The sequence below is a fragment of the Lissotriton helveticus genome, chromosome 12, assembly GCF_964261635.1.
Source record: "Lissotriton helveticus chromosome 12, aLisHel1.1, whole genome shotgun sequence".
Taxonomy (NCBI): domain Eukaryota; kingdom Metazoa; phylum Chordata; class Amphibia; order Caudata; family Salamandridae; genus Lissotriton; species Lissotriton helveticus.
In genome coordinates, this window is record NC_136073.1 from 154915754 (window position 1) to 154924364 (window position 8611).

The following is an 8611-nucleotide window of genomic DNA, read 5'->3' on the forward strand; positions in this document are numbered from 1 at the left end:
ATGTGCACTTACAGAAAAAAGTTTTGAGTAATCTTAATACGCCTCATTCGGTCACAGGTTTCTCACCTTTCTTTTTATTAAGGGGAATAGAAGCAAGGACAAGTCTGGCTCCCAGCTAGAGTGATCCATCTGATCAACATTCGGTTGGAATAGGTTTGAAAACACATTCAAGTGTGGATAGTTGTGTTAGAAATCATTTTAATTACCAATATAAGTGGCTTTGAATGACGCAGAAGTTGAATCTACAACTTCTAAAAAAAATTGAATTAGGGTATTGGGTGTTAGTTAAAAACACCAAAAAAGTGGCTAAAGGTGAAGCCAGCTTTTCTGGTCCCACACAAATTGTAAGGGTTTCACTGTCTGCGGTTTTACTTAAAGACCATGGTTGGTGGAACAAAAGAACTGTTGTCTCTATTAAACCATTCTAAAAATAGCTCATTGAGAAAAAGTGATTCACGATATTCTCGAGGAAAGAGGTAATACATGTAATGTAGGAATTGATAAGAAGTCTTCTATGTCGGACACTACTCGAGGTGCTAATACAGGTGTCCAGGATCAGTCTGAAAATAATCCAATTGGAATGTCCAGGAAAACAGTGACACTTTGAGTCAGGAGATTCCAGCAATCTAAATACTAGTGCAACTGAGGCCTGTAGCTCTTGAAAGTCAGCAGATTCCTATATTCCAAAGGCTACTGATGTTGGTGCGCTTCTAGTAATCTTTCCACAGGTATTGGCAACAGAAGGAAACTTGTATTGCCTAAAAAATATGAAGATTACCAACTTTATTAAACATTTCTTTTCTGTTTCATTGTATTGCTTATACCTTTAACATTGTTGCGTTTCTGTTTTTTGTTTTTAGGAAAGGGAGATGGATTGTGCGCACCTGTGTATTGTTTGCAAAAGTTCTTTTGACTTGTGCAAACCATATACATGCAATGTTTTCAGTTCTCAAACAGTGTGCACTATTGTTATAATTTGTAATTCTGTTCTGTTGCCCTGGTTTCCACAGTTAACTAACCAACATTCCTACTGGATTATCGTTCTGGACGGCAGTCTACAGAGGCTCCCGCGTTCTCAATGGGCGTTTGGATTTACATTCTAGAAATATAGTCTCATTTCGAAAAAGGATCTTTTTGCTAAGTGTAATTTTTTCTACACACAATGAATCTTCTCTACACCATGATCTTAGTGTCAGTGATCAACACGCTTTAGATTGCCAGTTCTGCATATCCTCAGCGAACGGCATGCTGTTCACCGCCAGAGTAGTAGAACAAAAACAGTGACTGACACACAATTATTAAATGCAGATGTCAAACACACAGAATGCCCAGCTGCCTTCAGTAAATGGCAATTGGCACGCTTTTAGGAAGTTGTTCTTCCTGCTTCAGTAGTACAATGAAAATTGGTACATATATAATTAAACAGCTTTTGGCACCCTATTGCACATTTACGGTGTCAATATGAAGGAAGATTGTATAGTGGGTTACCATAGTTTAAGTAGTGGACCATTTTTTGTTAATAGTTTATAGATGTATCTTTTTTAGAAAATATTTGGAAAAGTTGTAGTGAACCATGTTGCAAATATTGACACCACCTGCTCCTTTTCTGCAAGATCGGGGCGATCCTCCAATGAAGTGATGCATTTGGATCGGATCATTTAGTGCATATTTAGGAGTGATCAGTGCCCATAAATTTAAACCAGATAGAATGAGAAACCTTTTATATGATTTGGGTGTTTAAGGTCAAAACAATTTCGACCATTTACCAGATTTAACCCCATGTGAAAAATAAGAATTGTAGTAGTATCAGAGTGATGTGAAGCAGTTCGAGTTGGATTTTGAGAGAAAGGTTAACTTAGTTGTGAGAAATCCTAAGTTCTTTACAAGAGTGCAAGGGCTGTCTGTTCAGTGGATGTTTGTAACAGCATTAAAGGTTTTAGCTTATTATTGTGACTTCAAGAACTTTACATCACATATAATTAGAGATCAGTTAGTAGCTAGGTGTAGTTCCACGAAAATTTAGCAGGCTCTTAGCATGTAAAACACCTTGTTGGATGAACCTGTTGATATTGCGAAAAGCATGCTAGCTTATGTGAGGTGGGAACACAGGAAGTGGCGGCAGTTAGTCAGAGTCCTGCCAGAGGTGCACAATATGTTAGCCCGTTGGAACAGCAACAACCTTTTTGCCTGGCTCAACAGCAATTTGATGGTTCACAAACACTCAAGACGAGGGAACGGTACCAAACCAGTGTGCTTTAGACGTGGCTCATTTTCCCATGTCTCTAGTTTTAAGTATTGTCCTACTGTTTCACAAGAAAGTTGGCAATATAATAAGGTGTGACATTTTGGCAAAGTGTGCAGAGGTGAGAAACACACAGGTAATTTTCAGAGACCACAATTACGTAAAGACACAACTGTCTGCACAGTCCAGAGTTACGAAACAGAGGATTTCAGTGTCTTGAAAACAAAGTTGATTAATTAGTGGTCGCTGTTGTCGATGTTGCAATGAAGGATGAATCCAAGTGTTATAGTATATAGTATTCCAGCTTGAGTTAACCACTGAAACTTGGGCGGTACCAAATATTATTGCCCACTAGAAGTCATTAGGTTTGATATCTTCCACAGGCACTGGGTGTGCAGGCTTGCAGAATATTATAAAGTGCATAAATACTGTCATAGCAAATTAAAGACCATCTTAACTCGTCTATGGTTAACAGATACCCCTTGAAAAGTATAGAGGATATGAAACAGCAATGCATAACACATAATATTTGGTATCCCCTTCCAAAAAAGTATTGGAAAACACAAGAAAGGGTGCAGATTTGGCAGGAAATTGCTGTCTTCACACAGCCAAATGCAAAACCATGTCAAACTGTATCCCGATAAGTGATAAACTTGGAAACCTAGGGATACCTAATGTTACAGCTCCAAATAAGACATATTTGTTATCCCCAAAAGAACCAGATGAGGAAGCTTGTGGAATATAAGAGCGTAAAGACACTAACGGTTTATTAAATTAAAGGCAACTTCAACTGATCTATGGTTTAATAAACAACTCTTGGACAATAGTGGGCTAAAAGATATTATAAATGCACACAAAAATAAAATAATGAAGCACAAGTAAGGGTACAATTCTGGCAGAAAAATACTGTATTTACCTAATCTACAACCATGTGGCATTATATTTGGAATATCCCTTTAATACAGGTAGTGCAAGCTTGGGAAGTAGCAATAAAGTACATAAACATATTGTAGACTCCCAATGAATAAAAGGCCATTTCAATTGGTGTATCACTAAAAGGTGGTTCTTTATAAATGGGAGATTTGAGATATTATAGCAGTGTGTCACCTGTTACATTGTCAGAGCCATAACTATTTAAAATATAGGACCAATTAATAAAAGCTCTCATCAAAACTGCCCTGCAAGTATTGAAGATCTATGCAGTGGCTGACCTAAGAGCTTGTGCGAAGAGGATACAATTTACACAAACTTGCTGAAGGATGAGGTCATAGCTGTGCTACCAGCCTGGAACTCACCAAGTGATAAACGAGGTGCACAACATATTTATAGAAATAGCGACAGGCAGAGCTCTCAACTAGCGTACACATGGTAGGATCTCCTACCACAGTGGTTCCCAAACTTTTGACTCCTGAGGACCCCCACTGAGTCACCACTGGAAGCCGGGGACCCCCAAACAAGTTGTATGATTTAAATTTCAAATATTAAAACAGTAATTCCCAAAAAAAACACACATATGCACTCAAAACAAATACTCAAATTACTAAGGATTTTGGGACCAGATGTACGACCATTTCATTTAGCACCTCGCAATTGGCAACACATTGGGAGGGGCAAATTGCGAGACGCTAAATGAAATGTACAACAGTGTGTTTAACACTGTTTGGGATTATCAACGGGGTCACAAAATGCAAGGCTCATTAATATTAATGAGCTGCTCGCAATTTGCGAGCCCATTGGGAATGCTAGCCCTCCCAGGTATGGTGCCCTGCTGAGCTCAGCAGACCACCATGTCTGGGACTGCTTTTAAATAAAGCATTTTTTTTAATGCAGCCCGTTTACATGCATTTAAAAAAAGAAAATGAAACGTTTTTGTTTAATTTTTTAAGGGCAGGCAGTGGTCCTGGGACCACTGCCTGCCCTTAAAAAATAATTTTCCATGCATTTGGAAAGGGGAATTTACCATCTACTTGAAGTAGGTGGTAATTGCGAGTATTTTGTGACCGCAATTGCGGTTGCAAAACATTTGTACATGGTTTTGAGACTCGCTATTTGGAGGGGAATGCCCCTTCCAAATAGCAAGTTGCAAAACCTATTTAACGAGTCACAAAAAAATTGTGACTCGCGAAATAGGCTATGTACATGGCCCAATAGGTTTTTGCATGCGCAAACGGGTTCGCAAACCTGTTTGCGCATATAAACACAGGTCGTACATCTGACCCTTAGTATTTTATATTGAAGGAATTTGCAAAAAAGGAGAACATTTAATGGGAAGGTTGGTGCTGCATCTCAGTGACTAACTTTTAAATTGTTGGTTTTATTTCGCAGTACAAGGCTTTTTAACAGCATCAGGTTAATGAATGACTGGGGAAAAAAAGTGACTAACTGGTACCAATCAGTTTGCAAGCAGCTCTTTGATGACAGTTTATAGGGCTCTCTGCCAGATTACGATTGTCACTTATGAAGTGCAAAGTAACAAAAGAATCTCTGTGACAAAAGCAGTAACCACGGACCTATGCACATAAAATACTGCTTTATAAAATGCATGTTACAGGTTCTTTGCAGTAGGCATATTAACCCTCTGTGCTACTTAGTTAAGTCAAAGCTGCCACTGAGCAAAACTCTCATCTCTCTCCAGCAGTTAATTACTGGCATTATCTTGACACTTTTATTGTTGCTCAAAAGCTGCTAATTCTATATGGGTGAAGAGTTGTTAGGTTAAACATAATTTGTTAAAATTCTCAGTTCATGGGTATCATTCCATATATGCCTCCTTTTACTTTCATAATTTACAAATTATTTAGAAAGATCTCAAATGTTTACGGTATTACTTCATGTGTTTGCGATTTTAGGTTTATATTTCAAAAATAATAAAATACAGGATTTCAGTGCTTTTAGCCATAAAGCTTCACTGCAGGCCAGTGAGATCAATAAGGTGGCAGCCTTACTATTGTGACTAGCTACATAAACAGTGAACTATTGTAAATGGATGGTACTCCGTGGGCAAGAGGATGGGACCTTGAAAGTTACAATACTGAGCCCATGCTGGTCTTCCTTCGAAAGCAGCGTCAATAGAAAATAAACAAACATTGATTTGTTGACTGTGCAGCATAATAAACCGTGACTGACATCCATTTTGAACAAGAGGGCTTTAGGCACTAGCTGTAAGGCCCAGTTAGCATAAATAACGAAAAACACAATTTAATCGGCCATAGCAACACTGTTGCAAAGGAAATATGGTAGTTTAAACACGTGAATTCGAGAGTAGATTCTTATTCTGCAATACGTTAAAAATGCGCACATAGTAAAAAAAAAAAAAATGCGCCAAAACGTACTCAATTGTTTCAAAATAATGTCTAAGCACAGCCATTTCCCTCCAGCAAGTGAATTAGCTACCAGAAATTACATTATCGTTATTATCCCCTGAAAACTGCTGGCCACATGTTAAGATAACAAGTTGCTCGTGGCTGCCTGGGACTGCTTCTTCAGGCAGTTACGACGAGAACGTTAGACCGTTCGTGGGCTGTATTTTTCCACGCATGTTCCTACAATAAACACTTATTCTTAAAGTGCAACGCTTCTGGGTCTTTATTGTGACTTCCACAACACAAAAATCTCGCCAGCAGTCGCCTTTTCCCGTAAAATACGTTAAAATGCAGCAGGTGTGTGACTAATTTGGCAACCCTGAACAGATTTACTATCACATTTGCCCTCATTGCCATCATATTAAGTTGCACTTCTTTTAAATATAAATGTACAAGTGAGCGCCTGACTCCCCATTTCATGATTCCGCCCCTCTCCCTTTTCCTCCTCTTACCCCTGGACCCCAATTTACGGGACAACGGAGTATTATTTTTTAGGCCCAGTACAGAATACATAAAAGAAAGTCGAAAACTTGGAAAAGTCTAACATTTGCAACCTAAAAGCCAGGAAGTTATGCTATCTTACGGTCTAAATACTAAACATTTTCAAAGCACCCCCTAAATTCCCATTACTAAAAATTCATTAACTGAAAGCGAGAGCGACTATTGCCTGGCACATAACATAACCCAAACCAACTGAAAGCTACAGGACCGCAAGTTTAAATACTCGGCTTCCGCTTTTTCTCACACCTGCCTCTCAATTGGCTAAAACTCAGCGTTCCGCCTACCTCCCTGCTCAGGCAAGTCAGTTCGTAGACGAGTTTGCGGGGAATCCGCTGTGACGCTCTATGTGATTGGGTTGCTTACTGTTGTTCAGTTCTAACTCGTATTCTGATTGGCTTCCCTACCGGCAATCGGTAGCTGACATATGCTGCTCTTTGTTTCGATTCCAACTATAGCTCTGACTGGCTTACCAGCACCATGCTCAAAGCAATCAGTAGCGAACATCAGGTTACGAGGAACCTTTTGTGCACTCTCTGGTAGCTGCTACCAGGGATGACGGTGTGCTAAACCGAGACTTTCATTTGCCAGCTGAGTGTTAGTAACTGAAAGTCAAACGGAAATGACGCGGGTTGCGTCGTGTAACTAATGAGGCAGATTTAGGTCAATCGGGAGGTAGCGTGGCCGAGCGGTCTAAGGCGCTGGATTTAGGCTCCAGTCTCTCTGGAGGCGTGGGTTCGAATCCCACCGCTGCCAAATATTTTACCTTTGCAGCTCTGAATTAAAATGATGTATAATTAAATTAGTATTAACTTTTTCACTTGGTTACAGAGTGATACACTAGACCAATTTATCTTTAACGTGTTTATGTTCCATATTTATATCTCAATCTCACATTTATATATTAAACAAGCATTTACAATGCAACGCTCTCGCCTTTGCAAAAGTTAGAGCTATTGGCATTATAAATGTCAAAATGTTTATTTATTTGTTGGTTTTGAAAGCAGATAAATAAATGGCATTGTCATTTACAATGCCAATAGCTTAGTCTCGCAAATGCGAGAACTATTGGATTTGCAATGCAATAGTCAGTCAGTCAGTCAAAAATTTACTTTATTTGGTTTTTCACAACCATAAAGCATACATGTACAAAAACAATTTAAGATAGCAAACACTTAAAAGTTCCTTTAGTTAAAAATGTATTTTCTCATTCTTTAATTTACAAATTAACCCAGACCTTATCTGTGGTCTGTTTCTGCTTTTTGAAACAGGGTCTCTACATAGTTCATGAACTTTACCCCCCGCATATTAGAATATTTGAACCTGCTCCCATCCAGCTGGTCACAGCTTGCCTGCAGGTACGGATCTGTAGCATATTAAAAATTGGTTTCAGTAAAATGTTCCTCTTTTCTTTAGAAGACTCACACGTGCACAGGAGGTGGCACAAGGTCTCACTGTGATAATCACATAGTCTACATCTTTGTTCCTGGTGTGTGACCTTCCATGACGGGATCAAGTCTTTTGAGAAATGGTCGCCCATTCTGAAGGCCATAAATTACGCAGTACGCAGTAAGATGGGGAAGTACGCAGTAAGATAGGGTTGAGGTTTTAATCGTTTGTACGAGTTTAGAACGGTCCATGCATGTCGCCGTTTGGCCAAAGTCTTTTTATCTTCTACCAAAGATAAGGCTTTTGCATTTAGCTTGCAAATCTTTTTAAAGGATGTTGTTTCCGGTGGATTGTTCCAGATCTCCACTATTTTGAGGGTGTCTAATGATGCTCGCAGATCGTTGCCCCATGAGTTGGGTTCCTGTTGGTCGTATTGTTTTTTAATTTCTTGCCAACATAAGTTGTTTAAAGATCCTATTTCCGCCGATCTCAATTTCCAGCACCATTTCACTAGGGCTGCTTTCCTTTGGTATGTTTGATTTTGCAAACCAAATTCCAGCCTTATTTGGGCAGGGGCTGCTCCTTTATATATGTTAAAAACAGCTTTGTATATTTTTGTCTGGAGTGCGTTTAAAATAGCTGCTTCTTTCCCATGCCATATTTCCAAACCGTATGAGAGAGATGGTAGGACTTGGGCTGCCATTACTTTTAGCAGGTGGTCATATGATGGACATTGCAATTTCTTTTGAAGAACTTTGTAAGCAAAACTCAGCGATTGTGCTTTTGCGGCGATAATTTTTTTATGATCTGAAAGGGACATGTTTTTACTTATTGTAACCCCCAGATATTTGTAATCAGTTGTTTCCTCGATGGGTTTGCCCTTTGTATGCCACTTGAAAGATTTTCCACTGGTGCCCGTCAGTCTCACCACCTTTGTTTTTTTGATGTTTAATTCCAGGCCTTCTCTCTCGAAATAGTCTGTTAGCTCCGATATTGCTCTTGGTAGGCCTATTGGTGTTTGGCTTAAAACTACAATGTCGTCCGCATATTGGAGGAACTGGATGTTTTCATTAGCCAATTTAGGCGGATGTCCGTTAACATTCTTGAGTTGGTCTTTCAA

At 39.2% G+C, this 8611-nt stretch overlaps 1 non-coding gene across 1 annotated transcript; it reads left to right on the forward strand.

Moving 5' to 3' along the window:
- The first annotated feature begins 6776 nt into the window (after positions 1–6776).
- Positions 6777–6858, forward strand: TRNAL-UAG (transfer RNA leucine (anticodon UAG)). Its single transcript has one exon. It is a non-coding gene; the product is annotated as a tRNA-Leu (tRNA).
- The last annotated feature ends 1753 nt before the right edge of the window (positions 6859–8611 follow it).